Source organism: Rhinatrema bivittatum, chromosome 2 (assembly GCF_901001135.1).
Source record: "Rhinatrema bivittatum chromosome 2, aRhiBiv1.1, whole genome shotgun sequence".
NCBI lineage: Eukaryota > Metazoa > Chordata > Amphibia > Gymnophiona > Rhinatrematidae > Rhinatrema > Rhinatrema bivittatum.
Genome location: NC_042616.1, coordinates 310,651,255 through 310,675,859, shown reverse-complemented (window position 1 = coordinate 310,675,859; position 24,605 = coordinate 310,651,255). Strand labels below are relative to the sequence as shown.

General features: G+C 46.1%; 1 protein-coding gene across 3 annotated transcripts in view; it reads right to left on the bottom strand.

Moving 5' to 3' along the window:
- TRANK1 (tetratricopeptide repeat and ankyrin repeat containing 1) overlaps positions 1-24,605 on the bottom strand; it is a 265,426-nt gene that overhangs the window by 213,370 nt on the left and 27,451 nt on the right. Inside the window, exon 2 of one of the 3 annotated variants that reach the window (XM_029589707.1) lies at positions 1,220-1,498. The exons of 1 other annotated variant lie outside the window; for it this stretch is intronic. The gene's annotated coding sequence lies outside the window, so the exon portion shown is untranslated. Of the gene's footprint in view, positions 1-1,219; positions 1,499-16,018; positions 16,098-24,605 lie in introns of those variants that run through there. One more of the 3 variants, XM_029589708.1, reaches the window with a different exon arrangement.

The following is a 24,605-nucleotide window of genomic DNA, read 5'->3' as shown; positions in this document are numbered from 1 at the left end:
TCTTGGTATTTTATGAGAGTTTTCATGTTTCCAAAAAGATGGGGGGGGGGGGGGGGTTATTGTTTAAATAAAATTAATGAGCTCCATATTCAGCCGCTGAGCGGCTCTGCTTGTTAGCCAGATAAACCTATCCAGCTAACTTGCACTGTTTATCTGGCTAACTTAAGGACAAGTATATGGGCCGAATCTGAATATCGAGTTAGCCAGATAACTTATTCAGCTAACTCAGCTCTTCTTCAGAACACCTCTGGACCACCCCTGACTTATCTGGCCAAATTCTAGCTAGAATTTAGTCGGAGAAGCATCCAAATTTTCATTTAGCTGGATAACTTCTTTGTTAGCCAGCTAAATGCATTTGAATATGGATCTCAATATTTTCATAAACAGCTCTTCTTTTCATATGTTTATTTATTTATTTATGTATTTATTTAGCGTTTTTTATATACCGGGGTATAGCAGAGTTGCCTTCACTCCGGTTTACATTATAACACATTGAAATTTTGAGATTACAATAAACAGACTGAGAACTGACATATAAAATTAGTCTAAACAAAAACAGGATATACCAAAATTTAGGTATACTGAAAAACAGGGTTCATAGATAATAAGAGATATCTATAGTTAGGAAGTAGGATAAATTGTCCAATCAGCAGACTGATAGTTATGAGATCAAGAGTTTGAACTGTCAGTAAGAGATTGGCTTAGAAGCCAGGATTTTAGGTCTTTTTTAAAAGATTTAGGGTTTTCTTGACCAGCGAGGTACTGAGGTAGTGAGTTCCATAACTTTGGGCCGATGATGGAGATGGCTCTATTTCTGGTGGAAGAGAGTTTGGCGTGAGGAAGAGATGGAATCACTAGTTGTAGTTTACTAGTTGTTCTTGTAGTGCGTAGGGAGTGGTGGATATGTATGACATCATCAAGAGCAGTGTAGTCTGTTTTGTAAATTGCTTTCTGCAGTATTGAAAGGACTTTGTATTCGATTCTTTTCTCAATTGTGAGCCATTGTAGTTGGTTGAGGACAGGAGTGATGTGTTCAGATTTTCTTTTTCCCGTCAAGACTCTGGCAGCGGCATTCTGAAGAAGTTGTAAAGGTCTTAGGGATGACTTGGGTAGGCCAATCAGAAGAGAATTGCAGTAGTCCAAAACAGGAGAATATTAGGGCTTGAAGGACTGTTTTGAAATCATGGGGGTGGAGTAGTGGTTTTAGGTGTTTGATTACCTGAAGTTTGTGGAATCCTTCTTTTGTTCTTGTGGAGATGTGTTTTTTATAATTTAGATCATTGTCCACCCAGATGCCTAAATCTTTAACATTGTCTTTAAGTTGGATGATGGAATTATCAAATTGGAAGGGTGGAATAGTTTTAGAACTGGAGTTTTTTCTGGTGATGAGTATGCATTCAGTTTTGTTCATATTTAAACATAATTTAAGTTGGATTAATCTGTTTCTAATTGTGTCCAGGAGAGAGGCTGCTTTATTTATTGATTATTGATAGTTGATCTGTTAAGGCAAGGAAAAAAAAGGGTTTTCTTAATCCATTTTTTTTATGTATGCTTACTTTTAAGTGTACAGTGTTAATGACAAATTACATTAACAGGACAAATAAAATAAAATTAGAAAAACAGGGTAAATTCAGTATTACTATTCAAATTTATACAATCCCATATTGTTCATGTAACAGAGACTGCCATCGTAATGAATCTCATCTACCGAATCTGCCAAGCTGGGTGAGGCCAAAGGTCCATCGAGCCCAGAATATTGTCTCCAACAGTGGCTAGTCCCTAAAATTAGATTCAACTTCTTTCTGTTCATTCCCTATGACAAATGGTGGGTCTCCCCAAGTCACCGGGTTAATATCCATTTATGGACTTTCATCCATGAACTTATCCAAATCCTTTCAAATCCAGCTATGCTAAGTTACCTTGATCACATCCTTGGGCAAGAAATTCCACAGCTTGATTGTTAGTTGAGTGAAAAAATACTTTCTCCAATGTGTTTTAAAGCTGCTACCAGTTAGTTTAAAGGAGTGTCTTCTAGTCTTATTATCAAAAGCAGCAATGAGGAATCCTTAAGAGATTGAATGCCACAAATTGATAAAACATCCCTGGGCAGTAGGGGCTGGGGATCTTGCATAGGTAGCACTCGCATCTCCTGCTTGGGGGGGGGGGGGGGGGGGGGGGGGTTGGTAGGTAGGCTGCCCCAATTATTGTTTAAGGGTGACACCCAGTAGCCAGAGATGGGGGAAAACATGTATCGGGTTCCAACATGAGCCACAGCCTGTGCTTGCTCAAGGACTTAGTGTTGTGACAGGAGGTTTTTATAAAAACAGAAAGAAAGAAAAAAAACTCGTCACTGTAGCTTCATTGATGAAACTGTTACCTATTCGTTGCCTCCCAACCCCCCAAAAATAGTGACAAACCTTTTATCACTGTGCCATGGCTGGGTGCCAATATTAATGGGACTTCATTCACCTTTAGAAGCATCATTGGAATAAGATTTCAAGACTCCCCTCTAATGCTCACTCTTTGTCTGATCATGAACAAGTCACTACCTCCCTGTGCCTCTGGGGACCCAGCTCAAAGACAAGCTGTCTTTGAGCTGGGTCTTGGCTTTCTAGGTCAACAAATCAAAACAAAATATAAGATCTGGTAGAAGTTACCATGACATCTCCAAGTAAATGTGATTTGTCTGAGGGACCTGGCATTTGGAGAAATGGGGGGGGGGGGGGGGGGGGTATTCATATTACTTCCCTCCAAGACAGGAGTGTAGCATTTCCCAAAACATGCATTACCCTTGTATAAGGCTTATCTTTACCAACCTACTTCAGTTAAAACAAAACCAATTTTTGGGTGGTGGTGAATGTTTGTGGGCCAAACACAATGCCTCTTACTCTCTGATGAGGGTTAAGGTAGCAAGTTTCTCCTCATATTATATTCTAGTGGGTGGAGACCCATAACTGGGTCCATCTATTCTAGTGGGATGGACCCAGTTATGGATAAGTCCTGAAAGAAGAGATAACACAATAAAGAACTCAGATCTATGGTGCAGGAGTTGGACCTGGTAGATGTTTTAAGGCATAAACACTCTAGTAGTAGAGATTACACATATTACTCAGCGAATCTCAGTCATTTAGATTTCTCTCTCTGTTCTGAGAGCCTATGGGCAAGGTTGGAAGGGTTTACATATTGCTCTCTTATTTGTTTGACCACAATCCAATTGAATTAGCTATGAATATTTCATAAACTCCACAGACAGAACATTCATGGAGACTCAATACATCTGTTTTGGGATAGGTTGACTTCACAGACATGATCATGGAGGAGATCAAATCCTTCAAAGAAATTCATGCCATGGGAGAAAATTAATCAGATGGTTCTTTGGAAAACACTAAAGACAGTACTACAGGACAGAATCATAGGTTACACCAGCTATTACAAGCGGGTCCAAATAGAAAAAGAAAAATCACCCGAAAGGGACACTGAGCAATTAGAGTAGTTACATAAACGAGGATGTTAAAAAAAAATCTGGACACAGTTAGTGATGAGAAGGCGAGAGCTTGATTTATTACAAGCAGACTTAATAAAAAGGTACATGTGATTTATGCACCAAAAGGTTTATGAACATGGTAACAAAGCAGGTAAACTGTTAGCAAGTCTATTGAACTGGAGGTCCACGGGCACTATTATCACGAGTATACAGGATAAAAATGGAAGGCTCTCTGGTAACCTGTATATAGGGCACTAACTAACTTTGGAATAAAAGGAACCTGTCATTGGGTTGATAACCCAATACAATGCAGATTTGGGGATGAATCTGACAGAAAGAGACTGGAAGGAAATATGGAATAGAATGCATACAGTTTCTCTTTGAAGTTATTGAACTGAGTTAATGTATAAACTTGTGAGAACTTACAGATGCTGTCAATATTTTGCAAGATTTTTATAAGAAATTATTTTTGGATCTGGCCCTACCGATGACCAGCATGTTTGAACACTTGGAAGGATAAGCCATCCTGTCCACACAGGCTAATGGATGCTATTATTGTGCTTTTACACAAGGAGGACGGGAGGAGACAGATCTGGGATCATATAGGCCCATCTCATTACTAAATGTGGACATCAAGTCATTGGCTAAAGTACTGCAGCTGCGGCTGGAAGGGCTTATTCCACAACTAGTCCAAACAGATCAGACTGGGTTTGTCAAAGTACACCTCTCTACAGCAAAACACTAGAAGGGCTTTCCATGTTATTTCACTGGTGCATCAAACTAAAACTCAGGGCCTGTTGGTAGCATTGGATGTGGAGAAAGCCTTTGACAGGCTGCACTGGCGCTGTCTGTAGCACTACATGCTTTTAACTTAGATTCTTTGTGGGATGGATTGGGCCTTTATACGCACATCCTACTGTGCGGGGGTTGACAAACAGATTCTTGTCGGATACATTTCCCATTTGGTAGAGCACCAGACAAGGCTGCCCACTCTCCCCAGTGTTGTTTGACTTGTCTATTGAGGTATTAGCTCAGAGGACGCATTCAGACACAAAGATTTCGGACTTCCGGTTCAATGATAGGAGTCACAAGGTATCCTTATATGCAGATGATGTATTGTTATACATAACTGAGGTTAAGAAGTCTGTGCCCTGGGTCTTAGCAGTTCTAGAAGACTATGGACTACTTTCAGGTTATAAATTGAATTATCAAAAATCAGAACTTTTCTTTCTGGGTGTAGCTAAGGTACAGTTGCTTCCTAATTGCATAAAATATTTCAAAATTGCTAGAGAGAATTTTAAATATTTGGGAATTTTTACCCCCACAATTGGTCTGACATTTACAATTGTCCAAAAAGTTCTTTGACAACTTGAATGGCAAAATCTTGATTCATAAGGCAAGGCAAGGCCTCCCCCCGGTGAAACTAAGCACATTATCGTAAACAAAACATTATTGGAGGGAGGAATGCCTCTGCCTAATAATCTGGGTACTATAAAGTCACATGTTTAACATGCCTAACAGCCTGGATGGAGACACCATTCAACCCTGCGTCTCTTTAGAGGCTTGAGCTGCTGGAGATGTCGTGTTGGCTCTTCTACCATTTTTGCCCTCCAAGTCTCCAAGAGTTAGAAGGGCTATGTATTCATGCCCAATTATAGCACATACAATGCAGGTAAAACAGGGGACATCTACAGACACTCATACACCACTGGCTGTACTGAGTGATAATCCTCATAATTCAGTTGCCACTTTCCATGTGGATATAACGGACTAGTGGAGAGTTTGCGATTTTTAGGCCAACTGTGGGATGAAGAGGGATAGATCAACTTTGATAACTTACAGGTGGAATTTGAACTGCAGGATGGATCAAAGGAGACTTATGATAGGATAAGGGCCCAGTTAGTCGGAAGGGGTGGCATGGACTTGATGGATGCCCTCGTGGGTGGAATAGGACCTCATGGCAATATGATCAGGAAAGAAAAGGATTTCCTCTCTATCAGGCCGATTCTCTCCACTCTCGTCTCCATTATGCTGGAGACGTTATGGGGTGGTTGGGTCTTATTTTCACATTTGATGGACATGTGCCCTGGTTCAAGACTTCTGGGCCAGGGTGGAGGTCCAAATGGCAGATATACTAGACAGACCTGTGCATCTCACACCCTTACTTTGCCTGCTTGGACTACAGAGCAATGCTTCTATAGCTGGCCCTCAGTGCAAGATGAGTGATCATCTTATACATATTGCAAGGTTTTCGATTACAACATATTGGAAGTTGCAGCCATTAATTGTCCATTGGTATACTTAGGTACTTGACATAGAAGTCACAGAAAAGATGACTTTTTCATTCCGAAAGATGTATGAAAGATTCCGAAAGATGTATGAAAGAAATTTGAGGCCTTACTGGCCTCAAATTTCTTTATTCTTTAATGTTGCAACTGGCATAATGCTAGGAGAGGGGACCGCTGTGAGTGCGGCTTCTGAACGAGAAGCAACGTATTTATTTTTATTTATTTAACAGCTTTTATATACCGATGTTCGTTGGGAACTCCACATCGGTTGACATGGAACAGTAAATCAGCAACAGGCTTTACAGAGAACATGGAACCAGTGTAGAATAGGGTGGGGGAGGGAACGAGGGGGAGTGGGGCCAAAGGAAAGTTTAGGATCCTGGGATCAACTATTCACACTTGTAAACAATTTTGAATAATAAAATTAACAATTAAATAATTTGATATAGTTAAATTAATAACAGGGTTCGTTAACATGATAAGTAAGGAGAGAACTTGTTGCATGGGAGGATATGTTACGAATGGAAGCAGAGAAGAGAGTCCACAATAAAGAAGAGAGGAGGTTAAGAAGGGAAAGTGAAGGTGAAGAAGTGCAACAGTGGAAAATTATTTAGGAGGGGCTTGTGTTTCGAGGGGGGGAAGCTAGGGGGGGGAGGAGTTGAGAAGGGGTGGTGGGGTGCCATTAGGTGTAAGCCTGCTTGAATAGCCAGGTCTTAAGATTCTGTTTAAATTTTTTCGGGCATATTTCTTGGCGTAGTGAAGGAGGTAGCTTATTCCAAAGGGTAGGCCCAGCTAAGGAGAAGGCCTGGTCTTTGGTGGAGCAGAGTTTGGCGAGTTTCGGTTTTGGGGTATGTAGAGTTGCCAGATATTGCTTTCTGGTGGGTCTGTTGGAATTATGAAATCTGATGTGTTCTTTAAACCAATGCATGTATGGGTTGTATAGGGATTTGTGAACGAGGGTAAGTGATTTGTAGACGATTCTTGATGTGATGGGTAACCAGTGAAGGTGTTTGAGGACAGGGGTGATGTGGTCGTTTTTGTGTGTGTTGGATAGGATGCGAGCTGCAGCATTTTGGAGTAGTTGTAGGGGTTGGATCACATTTTTGGGTAGCCCTAAAAGCATGGAGTTACAGTAATCAATTTTTGAGAACACAATGGCTTGACGTATTGTGCGAAAATCATTTAGGTGTAATAGTGGTTTAAGCTTTTTTAGAGTGTGCAATTTGAAGAAACAATCTTTAAGCATGTTACTGATGAATGTTTTGAAATTGATGTCAATGGTAATGCCAAGGCTGCGTACGTGTTGTGGGAAGATAATGTTAGCACAAGGAGGGTTAGCTGCCTGTAGAGGAGAGTGGAGGTTGTGGGGAGATGAGGAGTAGCTCTGTTTTGGCAATGTTGAACGCTAGGAAGTTTCTTGCCAGTAGTGTGCTGATGCCATCGAGAGCAGATTTCCAGGTATCTAAAGCATTCTGTAGTGTGTCAGTTATTGGTATAAGGATCTGGACGTCATCGGCATACATAAAGTGAGGGAGTCCTAATTTAGAAAGGAGATGGCATAGAGGTAGGAGGTGAAGAGAGTGGAGGAGAGTGAAGAGCCTTGTGGCATGCCTTTGATACTGTGGTGGGTTCAGAAATGCAGTTTCCAATTTGGACACTGTATTGTCTGTCACTCAGGTAAGATTGGAACCATTTGAGAGCAGAATCTGAGATGCGATGTCAGTGAGACGTTTTATTAATATGTTATGGTTGACAGTGTCAAAGGCAGAGGAGATATCAAGGAGTATCAGAATGTGTGACAGGCTTTTGTCAAGGCTTTTTAGTATGTGGTCAGATATTGAGATAAGTAGAGTGTCTGTGCTATGGTGTTTTCTAAATCCATATTGGGATGGTGAAAGGATGTTATGTTCATCCAGAAATTCTGACAGTTGGCGGTTAATTGATTTTTCTAGGATTTTTGCAATAAGTGGCAGATTGGAAATTGGACGGAAGCTGGTGAGTTCTGAAGGATCTAGGTTGGGTTTCTTTAGGATGGGTTTTACGATGGCATGTTTAAGGCTAGTAGGAACCTTGCCTAGTGATATGGATCTGTTGCTGATGTCTGAGATGGGTTTGGAGATAATGTTTGGGATTGCGAGTAGAGCTTTTGCGGGGAGGGTATCTGAGGGGTGTGTAGAGGGTCTAATTTTCTTTAAACTTCACTGGTTGATGACATCTCTCTAGGTCCTGGCACTCCTAAAACTCCCTCTCCACCATCAGTAAAAGAAAGAATATCTTCTGGACTTATGGAGTTGGATATGGGTTCAGCCGAAGTTACCATTTTACCTAAAATTGGAGAAAGGAGTGAAGACCTGGCCGAAGGGGGAAATGTGGAATTACAACCTGAATTGGATATAAGTTTGCTTCAGAAACCCATTGAGATAACTATGGATACATTATGGACTGCTATTAAATCTTTGGAACTAGCAATAACTAAATTCACTCAAACTAATGTTAATTCTCAACAAAGGATAATGAATGTTGAAAGCATGGTTTCTTTATCTCAAAATAAACTGGTTAAGTGTGAAGGGAGATTAGAAAAGCTAGAAAGTGTGCAAATTAATTTGGTTAAGTCAGAAATAATAAATCAAAAGAAATTGGAATTCATAGAAAAACAATTGAAGTATTCTAAATTTAAGAGTGTTGAATTTTCCTAAACAAGATACAATACCTGCAGTAGAAATGTTTAAAGAATATTTAAATACACGCATTAAAAAATGCCTAGTCAAGCACTACCAGCATTAGCGAAAGCTTATTATATTCTTTTGAAATCTGATAGAGAAACACAGATGGGGAAAGTGCAGCCAGAAACTTTAAATTTAACTGAAGTAATTGAAACTTCAATTGAGATGGATATACCGATCAGAGCTACACTTTTAGTATCATTTATGTTTCCAACAGAAAGAGATTCTGTACTTCATCTATTTTTCAGATATAGATTAGAAAAGTTTCATGGACCTGATGTCTACTCAAAATAGAAGAAAAGAATTTTTGAAATTGAAATTAGAGGTCCTTGCTAGAGGAGTCAGTTTTATATTGAAATTTCCATATAGGTGTGAAGTGAAATTTCGGGAGATTAAATATGTCTTTTTAGAAACATTTATGCTACAAGAGTTCACATCCCCCAAATATAGGACCAGGTTAGGAGTAATAAATAAAAAACCAGTTATTTTCTCTAATTGAGATTGAGAAGAGGGAAGTGATACTTGTCTCAATGATATTAATTTTCCTGTAATTCGCTCAGTAATAATTGTTTATCCCTGGTATTTTCCTGAAAAGACGCCAGATGATTCTAACCTTTATTCTGTTATAAATATTATTGTTTTTGGAGATTTAATCATCTGTATTCATGTACAAAATGTGTTTTGTATAATTATTGAAAATGCAAAAATAAATAAATACATAAATAAATAAAGAAGATATAAACAAACAGTAGAGAATTTTGACAATAAGGCTGAGTCCTTCTCAATATAATATGGCCCTCTTACAGTCCAGAGAATAAAGAGTCTTCTCACCTACATGCAGTCTTGGAAAAAACAGTTGGTACATAATGGCTTGGTTAATATGAAAGGGCAACATCACTTTTGGAAGAAATTCTGGGTATGCATAACCACCCTATTGTGGTAGGTAAGGTGAATGGGAGATGAGTGCCAGTATTTCCCGGATTCTCCAACCAGACATGACAGCTACAAAAAGCAGCACTTTCACATGGAGGCGTAGCCTAGCGGTTAGAGCAGTAGCCTTTGAACTAGGGAGACCAGGATTCATATCCCCCTGCTGCTCCATGTGACCTTGGGCAAGTCTCTTTACCCTCTATTGCCTCAGCTACAAACTTAGAGCCCTCTGAGGACAGAGAAATAACTATAGTACCTGAATGTAATCTTCTTTGAAGTGGCAAAAAGCAAAGTATAAAATTAAATAAATAAAGAACTGATTCCAGAGATTCAAAAGACTTCATGAGCTGAGCCAAGATAATGTTAAAGATCCCAAGGCACCCTCTACTGTCCAGGAGGGTGGAATGCCACAATCCCTTCATAAACTTCAAAGTCCAGAAGGACAGATGGAGATAGAAGCTCCCTCCACCTACTTATGGTAAGCTGCAACAGCAATGACATGCACTTTCACCAATGAACTACCAAGTCCGGAGGAAGAAAGGCAAAAACAAGTACTGGAGCAAATCCATTGAAGGGATCCAGAGAACTGGACTGATACCAAGCTGAAAACCTCTTCTGTTTGAAACCATATGACATCCTTGTTGAAGGTTTCCTGGCCTAAATCAGGACATCTTCCACACCTTTCAGAAGAGAGAGAGTTGAAATTACAGTGCATTCAACATCCATGCTGAGAGGGCAGATTCAGATGGTAGAGCTTGCCTTTCTCCTGCGGGAAGAACAACAGAGAAGTTCCCAGCGGAACTGGAGGCGTTACAGACAGGTGGATGAGGTATAAGAATCGCTCCTGTCTTGGCCATGCCAAAGCAATAACGATCAGCTGTGCATGATCTTAAAAAAAAATTTTGGACGGTCCTTGCAATTAATGGGATCGGTGGATACGCACAAAGTAGACAGACATCCCAGCTTAGTATAAAAGTGATGGGAGCTGAACTACGCTTGCTCAGAGGCATGGAGCAGAACCATTTTTCTGTTACTTTCTGAAGCAAACAGATTGATTGCTGGTTGACCCCAGAGATAAAAGAAAATGGTCACTCATTAATCCACAAGAACACGCGTACGATAGAAGAACACTGTTGAGACGATCTGCTAGCATGTTTAGGACTTCTGGCAGGCAGGTCACTTGTAGGTGAGCATCGTGGCAGACAGCTATGACCTGATTTGGGCAAATTCCTACTAGATGGCAAATAATCCTGTGTCCCCTTGTTTTTTTTAATGTAAAAATGGCCTCGATTGATTGATTGTACTCTTTCCCAACATCAGATGAGAAAAAGCCTTTAAAAGTGAATTTTAAAAGCCCGGCGCGCACCAAAACCAGAAAATATGCACATAAGTTGGTCTGGCGCGTGCCGAGCAGATTTTAAAAGCCACTCGAGTATGCGCATACTTGGCGCTACATGCACAAATGAAAAGTTCCAAAAAAAGGGGCGGGCATGGGCATTCCTGGATTGCATCTTGAAATTAGTGTGAAAATATTTATGTGCACAAGCATGTGCCAGGATCCATTGCTGCGTAACTTGGATGATGTGCAAGTTGTAAAACAAAACATTCTAGGTCATCAGTGGGATTTTAAAGGTCAGGGTGAAATGGTGAGAAGGGAGGGTATTAAACCAGGGGGGGGGTGGAAGTCCTATCCCTTATGTGGGTGAACTGGGAACAAACTGGGAAAATTGGTAATGGTGTCAGCAAGTGTCTATTAAAATTCCCCCACACGCGGTAAAAGCAGCATTTACGTGCACAGGCGTGCATCCACTTAAAATGTGTGTGCAGTCAGGCTATTTTATAACATGCATGCATATATTATAAAATGGTCATGTCCCTAGGCACAGACCAATGAATACACACATGTGCGCTCACACGCCAGTTTAAAAGTTACCATCTTAATAAATAGTGAATGGCTCAGTACTCTAGGAAGTTGATCTGAAGGTAACTGTCCCCTAAGGACCATGCTCCATGTGTTCAAGATATATTGGTATGTGCTTCCCATCCTTTGGCATCAGTGGAGAGGGTCACCTGATGAGGAAAATTCATGCTCCAGATTGATGTTGCCAATCAACACTGTAGGGTTGTTTTCATTTCAAAGTGATCAATATAAGGAGAGAAAGGTTGTCTTGGCTGGTCCCACTAGTAAATGAAGGGCACAATGAGGGCTTCTCATGTTCAACAGAGTAGTGAGGATTACATGCACTGAGGCTGACATGTGACAAGGACCAAGACTAATCTTGCTGATGTGCAGTCCTGCTGCAATAGGGTCTTCACTTGACCTGAGTACTTCAACCTTTTCAATTGAAAGGAAAGCTCACTCCTGTACAGAAAGTCTATCCATGCTCCTATCAACTGGATCCTCAACTTCACAAAGATGAACAGGAAACCCAGGGACTGGAAGAATCAGATGGTCTTCTAGAGGGAGTCCTGAACCACCCTGACTGGATAGGATCTGTCACTAGTCCATCAAATATGTGCTGCTACCACTGCCAGACACTACATGAATACCCTCAGAGCTGCTGATAGGCCAAAGGGAAGCACCTTGTACTGATAACTTATATCCTTCACCACAAATTTGAAGATCCTCTTGTGAGATGGATGAAGGGGGATATGCACATAAGCTTTCAAAGCATACATCCAATCACCCATATAAACAAAGGAGAGGATAGTGTGGAGGGAGTTCATCTTGAACTTCTCTCAAACCAGCAGTTTGTTTATTCTTCATAAATCCCTGTCTTCTTGGGAATTAGGACATATAGGGAGTAGAACTCCTGATTACACTCCTGGGCAGGTATTTGTTCTATGGCCTTCTTCTGAAGGAGCAACTGCCTTTCCAGTTGAAGTTGGGTAGACTGAGACTGGTCTAAATAGAAGACTGAAAAGTGCTGGGTCACAGTAAGGCAAAAGAAATATAAATGGTAGCTAATGCCATGGGCTTTGATGATCTTCTACCATGCTGAAAAGACTGGACCCACTCCCTCACCAGAGACAGCAGGGAGTCTGGATTGAGCTCAGTCAACAGACTCAGCTTTCATTTATGGCTACTGTAGAGTAGCTTGACGTCTTTTCCTCTCGGGCAAGGAGCTGTTGCTGTTGTAGAGCACAGGCACCCAGATGACGCTGAAAAAATCTTTCAGGTGACCCCCTTGGTCACCTGAAAGATTTTTTTTTTTTAATAAGAAATGTACTAGCATCTGGAGGGCAGCAATTGGTTATCACAACCCCCCCCACCCCTGCTGATATTGAATAGTAACTTGATGTTCCTTGATTTGAGTACAGTCTCTTTGACCTTGTCTCTAAATAAGTCATCTCCTACACATGGAACATCTATAAATCGATCATGTACATCTTATCACAGTCCACTATATCGTAACCGAGCCAGCCTGAGATGCAATGCTGCCACCAAACTTCTCGTAGACAGAGCGGATCAGATGTTCCTCATGCTCCCTCACATTCTCCAGTGTCTTACACATTTCTAGCAACTCCAGTAAGGGGTTTAGCTTCCCAACACACTCTTGCAGGTATAGCAGCATGTAAAACTGGTACGCTGCATCTAGCATAGAAAAAGACTATCTTGTCAAAAGAAATCCAGAAGTTTTGGGTCCTTTCCCAGAGATGTATTGGAGATCTCTCCTCTTCAGAGACCCGTATAATTTTCTCCTCACTTTGCTTAAGACCAGAAATACTCAACTCCAAGAAGAGTGTGGATAGGATTCTGCATCAGGGCCTTTAACACAACCTTCTCCACTGAGGGACCTCACTCCATGCCTGCAGTCACAGACGGGGCTGGAGTCAGCATCGGTACTTCAATTCTCTGCATCAACAACACTTTAAAGAATGGGTTCTCCATGCAGATGCCACCGACAACACTCTGTAAGGGCTAGGGTCTGGACTGAACAAATAAGTTACCACCTTGGGGGCCTTTCTCTGCCATAAAAAAAAATTTGCACCGACACAACCTCATCTTTTCTTGGGAGCTGACTGGTCAGCAGTCAAAGAACTCTGGTTGTGCATCTGCCTTATCCTCTTTGGCTCTTAACAGAGTACACCTCAACACCAGGCCCCACTTTGATGCCATTTTTCATGCCTCCTGTATCCAAATGTTTCTAGGCCTTACTCAACCCTAGGCCTGAGGTGGAGCCAGGAAATGGCAACATGGGATGGCGGGGTGTGGAGCTTTAATCATTGAGCAAGAAAAGGAGGGACCTCAATCTGGCTCAGCAGGAGCCAGAGGACACCCTGCTCCAAGAGGAAGAATAACTCCAATGTCCAGATGTATACTGGTGCTTGCCCTTAAGTATTCTTCTGAGGTCCTTCATCTTCTAAACTTGAGACTGCTGTGCCCTGAGGGATATTCAAGCACAACTGTAGAAGTTCATCATATTGGCAGGAGTCAGGTAGCACCTAATAGACTAATTAATTTATTAAAGCATGAGCTTTCGAGGATAGAGTCCACTTTGTCAGATATGGCTTCACCATACTGTGGTCGGGGCCCAGACATTTACAGCAGACCTCATGGGAATCCATGTGGACATCTGCTATCCAGATGCAGGACTTGAAGCTACTGATAGCAGCCTTCTTCTTAGGCCTTTCCCCAGACATTGCAGACTTATAACTGAACACTTTTTTTTTTTAAGTAGTACTTTAATACTGCACTTGAGGGGTTGCTGAGGCAACAAGGCAGAAAGAACTTGCAAGAGAGAGAGAGAGATCCATGCATAAGCTCCAAAAACAGACTGAAGAGCTCATGAGGCAGCACACACACACAGAACTCCCATGCAGGCTTAGTAAAATTTACAGAATTCCGAGAGATGAATTTGTTCAGCACTTGATCTTAGCCAAAAGGCTAAGGACGTCGGAGGACATCACCCACATACCATGGCCTGCTTAGAAACTGAGGAAAAACTGATCCGATGTCCACAAAAATCTGACACTAAAAGAAAGCCCCTTTTTTGTGTTGAGGGGAAAGGGAAGAAAGATATGATGTTTGCCTAAGTACACATGCAAAGAAAATAAAATGTTTACAAAGCCATAATATAATATATTACAATAAAAATAAGTCTAGGACTATCTACATTAGGAAAAACAAGCAGTGTTAAAATAATTTGTTGGAAAAATAACATTTTATTGCTGACTGTCCAGTGGCAGTACTGCCATGCAAAGGTCTTTGTTTTAATTCCTGGGCCTGGCTTCTGCTTTCTAGATAGACCAGGACAGGGAAAACTCATGGTCCTGAGGAGAGAGTAGACAATTCGTTCTCGAGGGCTGCAAACCAGCCGGGTTTCTAGAATATCCCTAATGAATGTTTGCTCAATGGTGTCTCCTACTGGCTGAATTTAGGATGCATGTGTACTGGGATCCGCAGAGAGTTGTGGTCTATGGCTCCTGTACAAGGTACATTGCTGCAATGGCTGGGCTAGGTGATGGCAGAATCTAAAATAGGAGAAAAACTCCAGGTAGTTGTGAATGATCGCTCATGGTGCCATAACGGACTAAATGCTGGTTCCAACACAGCTGAAGAACCATATAACCAAAAGAATCCCCTTATGAATCGCAACCCCCCCCCCCCCAAAAAAAAAAACCATAAAAGTGTAGGCAGGAGCACCAAATGGGCCACTCAGCAGAATCAAGGCTGTTCCACAATCAACACTTTCAATAGTTAATTAAGGGCCAGATGTATTGGGTCATTTCCTCAGACATAACATGAGAAAAAAATTAAATTAAAAAAAAACAATAAAAAAAACACACACATACTCTTACACCTGGCCCGCAAACAGTTCAGAGGATTACAAACCACATCGCCCTAATATATAAACTTGGTGCTGCCATTGCTAGGCCTAAACGTGGCGTTTTATCCTGTGCTCCAAACATTAAGTACATCGTAGCAATGCAAAATTTGTAGTCGCAACAAAGCTGGCATGTGTTGCCAATTCCATGCTCCACTGGGCTACTCATTTTTCTCATCTACAAAAATAAAAGACTGATTTTCTGGAGAACCCCTCCTCCGAACATCACTGGCAGCAAAATGGTAGAGGCCAGCGACCTATCCTCGGAGCTTGCCCTCCCCCGGCACGTCGTAAAACCTTTTGTTCTTATTTGTATTCCGCCTTTCAGGCAATTCAAAGCGAATTATATTCAGGTACTGCAGGTATTCCCCTTCGCTTTCTCCACCCCTGCAAAAAAAAAAGAACTAGCTCATAGACTTTATTGGAAGGGTGATGGGATAAGACACAAGCCTTGCAAGTTTAATTGCCTACTCCTCCTGCCGCTGGTACTTAGGGTGCAAAGCAACAAAAAAAGGCGGATTTGCGGGAAGCCAGGAGGACCATCCTCCGCGAGCGCACCCCACCGCTTGTGCAAACGTCTTTGCCCGCACGCAAGACCACCCCGCCCCCGTGCAACCCGGAAAGCAAAGGAGAGGGGGGGGGGGGACCGTCGTCCTCACTCTAACCACCCCCCCACCCCCGTTCCAAGTCTTGGATTTACCCAGCGCCTACCTCCAGCAAAACTGCACATAAACCAGGGCCGTTTATTGGGGGTTGGCAATTTACCTCGTTCTAGTAGAGGGGAGTCAAAGAGAAACCCCCCTGAGCCGCTTTCTCCGCCCTGGTGGTGCTTGGCACCGCCTTGCCTGTAGACCTCCTCCCCTTCCCTCCCCCCCAAAAAAGACGTCTTCTGCAGGGAGCCGGCGAGCGTATCTGCGTTGAAAGCACACCAGAGCTCAGGACATGCTGGCCAAAAAAAGTTTTCGGGGTCGGGCAAAACTAAACGTGTTGTCCACCTTGTATTCTTCCAGACTATTGTTTTATTATTTTTTTTAAATGCCGTTCTCCTCTTCCCGCAGGAGGTGATAAAGGTGTTAACAACCCGACTAATACTAATTAAGAACAAAATGGCGGGAAAGAGGAATGCTTTCATTCTTGGGAAAGCAACTGCAGAGAGGTGCAGTGCCGATTGCCAGTCTTAAATTGTCTTCCCTCTTCTTCATTGTACGATAGATAAACAGAGTTTTTGTGATGCTAGGCAAGAAAAACGTACACATTATCCTCTCCCTTTTTAAATTTCAATAATTTAATTTTAAATTGTCACGAAATAAGTGGTTTTCAATAACCCACACAGGTGGTTTCAGGTGTTGGAGGGACGTTAAAGTTAACATTTCTTCTTCCAAAGATCCTTTCAAACTGCTGCTTTTTAAATACCTTGGCTAAAAGTGCACCACACGTCAAAAGGTCAAAAGAAAATCTGCATCTGTCAGAATGGCTAAATGGGGGGATGGGGGGGAGGCCACCAAAGCCTAAAAAGGCATCTTTTAGAAAATGGAAAGCAAGATCTAAAGAGAAAAATAGGAATGCGCATAAGCACTGGCAAATTTTATATAAAGCATTAATAAAAGCATGCCAAGAAAGGAAAATTAGTTTCTTACCTGATAATTTTCGTTCCTGTAGTACGAAGGATCAGTCCAGGACACCTGGGTTGTGACTCCGCACCAGTAGATGGAGGCAGAGCCATATATGCCCCTGTGCCAGTCACAGCCCCTCAGTCTTACGTAATGTCAAAGTAGCATAGGACAGGTAAACTAACTACAAAACCCATCCCCAACGGGAGCCATGTCCAAAAACCCCCAACTGGATCAAAACGAGAAAACAGCAACCGAACAACTCAACGAGCAGACTCTCCGATTCTTCAGAGCAGCTGGGGCGGGATCCTGGACTGATCCTTGGTACTACAGGAACGAAAATTAACAGGTAAGAAACTAATTTTCCTTTCCCTGTACGTACCAGGATCAGTCCAGGACACCTGGGATGTACCAGAGCTAACTTACCGAGGGTGGGAAGCAGAGAGTCCCGCACGGAGTACCCTCTCTCCAAAACCCCCGGCAGTGTCCCGAACATCCAGCCGGTAATGACGTGTAAAGGTATGTAACGACTTCCAAGTAGCCGCCCTGCAAATCTCTTGGGGCGACACCTGAGAAGCCTCTGCCCAGGAAGCAGCGTGGGCACGAGTAGAATGTGCTCGGAGACCCGGCGGCACAGACTTTCCTCGCACTATGTACGCCGTACCAATGGCCTCCTTGAGCCAGCGTGCAATCGTAGCCCGGGAAGCCGGACCCCCACGCTTTGGGCCTGAGAACAAAACAAAAAGATGATCCGTAACGCGGAACGGATTGGAGACCTCTAGATAGCGAAGGACTGCCCTCCGGACATCCAACCTCCGCAACTCCTGCATCTGAGGCAGCGACGCATCGTGGATGGGAAAAGCTGGAAGCTCAATGGACTGATTCACGTGGAAGGCCGAAACCACCTTGGGCAAGAAAGAAGGGACCGTCCACAAAGAGATTCCAGAATCCGAGATCCGAAGGAACGGCTCCCTACAGGACTGTGCCTGCAACTCTGAGACGCGACGAGCCGATGCAATCGCGACAAGGAAAACTACCTTTAACGTAAGATCCTTGAGCGTTGCCCGTTTAATGGGCTCAAAAGGAGACGAGCACAACGCGGAGAGTACCCAATTGAGATTCCATGACGGACAGGGATGGCGCAATGGAGGACGAAGATGTTTAGGCCCCCTGAGAAAACGCGCAACATCCGGATGCAAGGCCAGGGAACCCTTGTGCCCCTTGCCCCTCAGACACCCAAGAGCCGCCACCTGTACTCTAAGGGTACTGTACGATAAGCCTTTAGCCAAGCCGGCCTGCAGAAACGAGAGCATATCGGATACGGGAGCCGCGGTAGGATCCACATTGCGCTCCGCGCACCATTCGTCAAAGACTACCCAGACGCGAACATAAGACATAGAGGTAGACGACTTTCTGGCCCGCAACAACGTAGCGACTACCCCATCCGAATAACCTTTCCTCTTCAAGCGCTGCCTCTCAAAAGCCATGCCGCGAGACAGAAGTGATCCGCATCCGCCGAACAAACGGGGCCTTGACGGAGGAGGCCCGGAAACCCCTGGAAGCGAAGGGGAGACGCTATCGACAACTGGATGAGGTCTGCGAACCACAGTCGCCACGGCCATTCTGGCGCTACCAAGATTACACTTGCCGGATGCAATTCGATGCGCCGAAGAATCTTGCCGATCATCGGCCAAGGAGGGAACACGTACAGCAGGACATTCGTCGGCCAAGGAAGGACCAACGCGTCGACGCCTTCGGCCCCTCTCTCTCTCTGACGGCTGTAAAACCTGGGCGCCTTGGCATTCTGCCAGGTAGCCATGAGGTCCATATGAGGCGTCCCCCACTTTTGGCAGATCAGCTGAAAGGCCTCCGGCGCCAGCTCCCACTCTCCGGGATCCAGATGATGACGGCTGAGAAAATCCGCCTGAACGTTGTCGACTCCGGCAATGTGAAACGCTGCTAGGTCGCTGAGATTGCGCTCTGCCTAAGCTAGCAAGAGCTGCGCCTCCTCTGCCACGACAGGACTTCTTGTTCCCCCCTGGCGATTGATGTAGGATACGGTGGTGGCATTGTCCGACAACACCCAAACCGCCTTTCCCCGTATCAGCGGCAGAAAAGACTGTAAAGCCAGACTCACTGCCCGGGTCTCCAGACGATTGATGGACCACTGAGTCTGGGACGAGGGCCACCTGCCCTGTACTGACCTGCCCAGGCAGACTGCTCCCCAGCTGGAGAGACTGGCATCCGTGGTTACCACCGTCCAGTTGGGCACCAGGAGAGACACTCCGCAAGCCAAGTGGTCTGCTTCTAGCCACCAGAGGAGGCTGTCCCGTGCCTGGTCCGTAAGCGGAAGTGGCAGATGAAACTCCTCCTACACCGGCTTCCAACGGGAAAGCAACGCTGATTGCAAAGGACGCAGATGAGCAAAAGCCCAAGGGACCAATGCTAGAGTTGAAGCCATAGAACCCAAAACCGTCAGATAATCGGAGACCAGTGGAAGCCGAAGAGACAACAATCGGCGTACCTGACACTGAAGCTTGCGAACTCTGTCCATAGACAGGAACACTCTGCCCTTCCTGGTATCGAACAGGGCCCCCAGGTACTCCAGAGACTGAGTGGGAACTAGGTGGCTCTTGCTGAGGTTCACCACCCATCCCAGGGATCGCAAGAGAGCGAGAACCCTGTTGACTGCCTGCCGGCACTGAGTCTCGGATTTGGCTCGAATCAGCCAATCATCCAAATAGGGGTGTACCAGCAACCCCTCCCTCCGGAGCTGAGCTGCGACCACCACCATCACCTTGGTGAATGTCCAGGGAGCCGTGGCCAGGCCGAAGGGAAGGGCTCGGAACTGATAATGTCGGCCCAGGATACAGAACCTGAGGAACCGATGGTAGGACGGCTGGATGCCGATGTGAAGGTACGCCTCCGTGAGATCCAAGGATGCCAGGAATTCGCCGGGCCGGACTGAGGCAATTACCGACCGAATTGTCTCCATTTTGAAGCGTGGAATGCGAAGGCATCTGTTTACACCTTTCAGATCCAAGATTGGTCTTGCGGTGCTGTCCTTCTTTGGCACGATGAAGTAAATGGAGTAACGGCCTGTTACGAGCGCGCGCGGGCGCGGTCGTCTCGGGCGGTGGTGAGCCCTTGGGCCACGGTAGGACCCCAGGAGGAGCCCAAGGCCACACCGTGGGAGGTGAGCTGAGCAGGCATGGTGAGCCAGGCAGGCAGGAACAGAAACAGGGAGTCCGGCCCTCAGCCGGACCTGCATGCCCATGGCAGCCAACACGGGGAAGTTGACTAGTGAACGGTCCTCCGACTGTTCCCGGCCCTTTCGGACCCGCCGCAGGGAACGGCAATGGGCAGCAGGCCGGACAGAGGCGAGGGCAGACAGAGTCCTTAAACTGAAGACATCAGACGGGGCAGAAGCAGGCTGAAGCAAGACGGAGACATCAGGGCAAGGGCTGAAGCGAGACACTAGAAGGATCCAGGCGAGTAGGAACTCCGATGCTGGGATACTCACATCCGAAGCCCCCTCGGCTGGCAGAGGAAGACATCAGGGTACGGGCTGAAGCAGACACTGTAGACAAGGCTGGACGGGAACATTGCACTGTCCATCAGGGCGCCCTACTCAGCCCACCCGTGGGACTGAGTCGCGGACCACCCTGTCCCAGACGCGCCCTACACAGCCCTGAGAGGCTGGTCGCGGACCACGCTGAGAAGGAGGGCGCGGGGAAGACCCAGGCGAATAGGACTCCGATGCTGGGAAACTCACATCCGAAGCCCTTACGGCTGGCAGGCACAGGAACAAACATCTAGGCAGGGTCAGAGACAGGCATCAAGGCAGAGACACTGGACATCAGGAACATCAAGCAGAGACAGGACAAGGCGCCATCAAACATGGAGGACCTGGATCGGCTAGGTTACAGGCGACTGTAATGCTCAGATCCAAGGCACAGACACAATGAACAGAAAGTCCTTAAATACTGGAGGTAGAAGGCAACTCCCTGGGAGGAGCTTGCCAGGACCGCCCACCGCTGGTCCTATAACTAGGGTAGAGAGCTGCGGGCCAGCCCCTAGGGAAGGGCGTCGCCCAACAGGAAGTCCAAACACTGAGGCTGCAAGCCACCGGCATGCCTCAGGAGCAGCTAGGCCTCTCAGGCCCTGGAGCAAGTCCTGGATGATGCGCAGGCGAGGCCCTGGCTTCAGAGCGGCCTCTGGAGGAAGGTAAGAGACCTCCTGCAGCGCAGCAGCAGGGGGGATCGCAACACGGCCGAAGCCCTGCTGCCCTATGGGCACGGGGGAAATTGCCCCTAAGGATTGCAGGCATTGGAGGGTTCCCCTTACCGCTGCGCGCTTTATGGGGCACTTGCATGGCGACACCAGAAACTTGTCGAATGGGGTCCGTGCAAAATCTAACGCGTAACCGTGATTTATCACGTCGAGAACCCTCTGGTCCGACGTTATTTTGGCCCATTCCTCGGCAAACAACTGCAGCCGAGCTCCCACGTTTGGGACGAATGACCGCAGCTGCTGCGAGGGATGGACCGGCCGCATCTCATTGGGAGGATTTTGGACCCACGCCTCCCGGGGCTCCTCCCTGCCGGCCGAATCTTTTCCCTCGAAAGGACTGGGACCAAGAGGACGACCGTGAGGGCCCCGAACGGTAAGAAGAGCCAGCGGCCCTCTGCGGTCGGGATCTCCTGCCGCTGCGGAAGCGGGAACGGCCCGAGAAAGAAGACCGAGATCTAGACTGATCCTCCGGCAGCCTGAATGCCCTATTCTCACCGAGGGACAACATCAACTCATCCAATTCCTTGCCAAACAGCAACTTTCCTTTGAACGGCAGGGCCCCTAGATGGGCCTTGGATGATCCGTCCGCCGCCCAGTTGCGAAGCCAGAGGAGCCGATGAGCCGACACCGCCGAAACCATGGATCTAGCCGAGGTACGAAGGAGATCATGGAGCGCATCAGCACTATAAGCAATCGCCGCCTCAAGCTGATCAGCTTGCCTGGCCTCCCCCTCCGAGAGACCTGCATTAGCCTGCAGATTCTGCGCCCAGCGTAAGCTGGCCCGCATGGCGGCTGCACGGACCCCTAAAGCGGACACCTCAAAAATTTTCTTTAGTTGTACCTCCAGCTTCCTGTCCTGGATATCTTTGAGAGCCGTGGCTCCCGTAACAGGAATAGTCGACAGCTTCGTTACGGCGGACACCGCCGAATCCACTTTCGGCAGACGGAGCAGTTCCAGCGCCTCCTCAGGCAACGGGTAAAGTTTATCCATGGCCTTGCTCACCTTGAGGCCCAGCTCCGGAGTGTCCCACTCCCGAAACAGGATGTCCGAGGCCGTAAAGATGAACGGAAAAGCCATTACGGGCCCCGTGAGGCCCAGGAGAACTGGGTCCATATTAGCTCCCTGTCTGGGCACCACCGCAGGCGCTTCCACCCCCAGCTTCTGGAGTATAGCCGGGATAAGCGGGGACAGTTCCTCCCTACGGAACAAGCGAACCACCTTAGGGTCGTCCCCCTCGACGGCAGGATTTCCTTTTCCTGCCGCTGGCTGAGACGGCCCTTCATCCGGCGCACCATCAGCCCCCCCCCCAGAGGCTCCTTGGCCGGGTCATCCTCTCCCTGAGAGGAAGAGCTTGAGTCCGTGTCCTGCGGAACACCCCGCAAGGGACGGCTTCGCCGTATGGCGCCCCCATCAGGGGCCGTGATAGATTTCCTCTTCCGGGATCTGGTGGATCTACCAGATCCCTTCGCTGCACCTGTCTTCCCGGATTTACTGCGGCGCTTGCATTTTAAAATCTTTCGCAATAAGTGCGCGAAATCCGAAGAGTAGGAAGACCCGGAGCCGGACTCCCCGGATCCGGAATGCACGGGAGACCCCGCTCCCCCGGGGGCACCCCCGGCGGGTCGCCGTTGTGGAGAAAGCGCGGGAGGCAAGCCGCCATCTCCTGCTGCCTCCCTCGTGGTTTCCCGGCCTGTTGCTAAAATGGCCGCCTCTCCCGCACTGAGCGGGAACGGGTCCCCCGGGCCTGCAGCGACGGCAGATTCGCGCGCCAGCGATCGCGGCGCCCGAGCCCGGACCCCCAGAGCGCCCCCTGACGAACCCTCGCCGCCAGAGACGCAGACGGAGCAAACTCTGTCTCTAGAGAGCCGCGCGCGCAGCAAACAGAGCCTCTCGGCATGCCACGAGCCGCGCGAGCGAGGAGGAGGAGGAAAAAAATAATAAAAAGAAATTAAATGAAATTAATCGCAGCGGAAGCGCACCAACAGCCCCCCCCCCCGAAGGAACGGAGAGCCGGCACTGAAGTGAAACAGGAGCCGCCGCAAAATAAAAGCAGCCAAACTTTTTTTTTTTTTTTTTACTACTGCCGCTGTCCTCAGTCCTGAGGCCTGTGTTCCAGCGGGGGTGAGTGAACCGGGCTCCCCGGTGTCACCCCTGACGCTGCTTCTACAAAAGGCGGGTCCTCGACCCTAGCAGCGGCCTCAACCAGGGGGGGATGGTCCCCTCAGGACTTTCAAAAACCCCCCTGGGAGGCAGGACCAGCGGGAATCCAAATAGATCAGAAAAAACTTAGGTTTTTAACACTAAAACAAACTAACTAACCAAGGAACCCTGACCATAAAGAAAAACCCCAGGGAACCAGGGCTGTGACCAAACCTGCACCATCTACTGGAGACAGAGTAAGACTGAGGGTCTGTGACTGGCACAGGGCATATATGGCTCCGCCCACAAGTTTTAGTCTGTCTCCATCTACTGGTGCGGAGTCACAACCCAGGTGTCCTGGACTGATCCTGGTACGTACAGGGAAACAATTTTGAGACAATACTTTCCAAAGATTAGTAACACAAAAGCATAACCAATGTATTGTTTCAGGTGCTTTATTTTTTGTAAACGGACTCTTCCAGAATTAGGTGCCTTAAAAATATAATTATAAACATCTGATATTCCACCTTATACCAAGAATGGCCTTAAAGTGGATTACAATCAGTTACAGAAAATGTAAAGCTTACTCTATGCTTATGGCCAGGGACACAAGAACACTTAGACTCAGTAAAAAGTATAATGTATTTTTATTAGTCAATATAAGTGTTCTAGGGAGATGCTGGGTACTGGGTGCCCTTAGTCTTACAAACTGACCAGCATCTCCCTGGATACAGGAAGTGACCCTTGTTTTATAGATAACATTAAAATACAGGAAAAGGATAGAAGGTTCTAGAGACTTGCATGACTGCCCAAAGGATCATTTACATAAGTTGTAATGTCAACTGCATGATAACCTCATCGCTAACTACCCTGATTGGCTTCCCAGGATGTGTAGCCCATTTCCCATGGCTCTCTTTGTTCTGTTAACTGTTACTGGACAAGATAATCAACACGTCTGAAGCTATGTGGATTACAAACTCCTGAGAATAGTGCCTGAAGCTCCCCTGTGGTTTCTTCTTTGTGACCCTAAAAATAGGCATCACATGTCTGGTGCCAGCTTGCCTGCCTCTACAGATATCCAGGGACATTCTGTACGTCATGCTCAGAAAGTCACTCAGAGTCCATTCAGCCCAGGCAGGCCAAAGACACGCAAAGGCTTCTGGGGATTTCCTTCTCCATGTTGGTTTTCTGTTCAGGCATACTTCTCATAACTGATCAAGGTCATTTACAGCCAAAAGAGAAAGGAAAAAAAATCAATTTGCAGTTCCAGGTGTAGGCAAAAACTAATAAAAATCTTTTTTTTAAGTGC